Source organism: Pteropus alecto, unplaced genomic scaffold (genome assembly GCF_000325575.1).
Source record: "Pteropus alecto unplaced genomic scaffold, ASM32557v1 scaffold61, whole genome shotgun sequence".
Classification (NCBI taxonomy): Eukaryota; Metazoa; Chordata; class Mammalia; order Chiroptera; family Pteropodidae; genus Pteropus; species Pteropus alecto.
In genome coordinates, this window is record NW_006434835.1 from 2,751,195 (window position 1) to 2,752,268 (window position 1,074).

Below are 1,074 nucleotides of genomic sequence, written 5' to 3' on the forward strand. Positions count from 1 at the left end.
GTAGTCTGGAAACCAGTCTAGGGTAAAATTCATCTCTCCCAAATTTCCTTACCTTCTCCTCAAAATCTCTCCGATTCTTCAATGTTGTTTTCTGGTTCTTTCTTTTCTTCTGTTTTGGGGATTTTCTCTTGTTTTCAACATTTACTGAGTGCTTCCTTCGTGCCAGACTCTGTCTTAGAAGCTTCAAGAATATTGGCTCATTTAATACTCACAACAAATTTAGGAACATTTTAGAATTATTTCAGCTTATTCTATATTGTACTTCCAACATGAGCCACAGAGAAGCAAAAAGACTTGCCCAAGGCCTCACAACACGCAAGAAGTGGAGTTGGGCTTCGGATCAGAAATTTGACTTCGGAGCTTGATCTCGTGAAGACAGCTGTCCCTCTGTTCACTGTCTGATCGCTCCAGCCTGTCATCCATGTGTTAGAGGCGAAGTCAACAGGAAATCCAACTTCTCTGTAGCCACAGAACTTTCAGGGTCGTGCCTTTCACTGGACCTCTGCAGTTTTGGTTGGTTCCAGGAACGGTGAGTATGACATCCAAGGTGACTTTCCATGACCCCAACATCAAGCCACCAACCATGTCTTTGTGGACTGTCCATACCAATTAAGAGTGTTTTCCTGGCAGATTTGGCTTCTGGCAGGTTTTAAAAATAGTAAGATATTTAATACGGACCTGAATTGTTGTTCACGTGGCTATTCCCCTCCCCCACCTCTGCCTACAGCACCCAGTCTTCCTAGGTGGTCCCCCATTCAAGTACTAACCAGGCTCGACTCTGCTTAGCTTCTGAGATCAGACGAGCTCGGGCATGTTCAGGGTGGCATGGCCATAGACCACATGGTTATTTATATTTTGAGATCAGGCAAGACCTTCATGTTCTAGTCTGAATTCATCTCTCTAATGGGAAGAAGGAACTTCTTGGAATCCAGAATGACTAGGTTCATGACCTGAGGAGAATCTGCTTTCTCTCGAGGGGCAGGCACGGAGTCCTGAGCATAGCACTGAAAGCTCTCGGTCCTTGTGAGGTTCGAATCTAGGGCCAGCTGAACCGGAGAAAATGTTTTCCAGAAC

General features: G+C 45.2%; 1 pseudogene; it reads right to left on the reverse strand.

Moving 5' to 3' along the window:
* Nucleotides 1-718: 718 nt before the first annotated feature.
* LOC112478573 lies at nt 719-837 on the reverse strand (annotated as a pseudogene).
* Nucleotides 838-1,074: the final 237 nt, after the last annotated feature.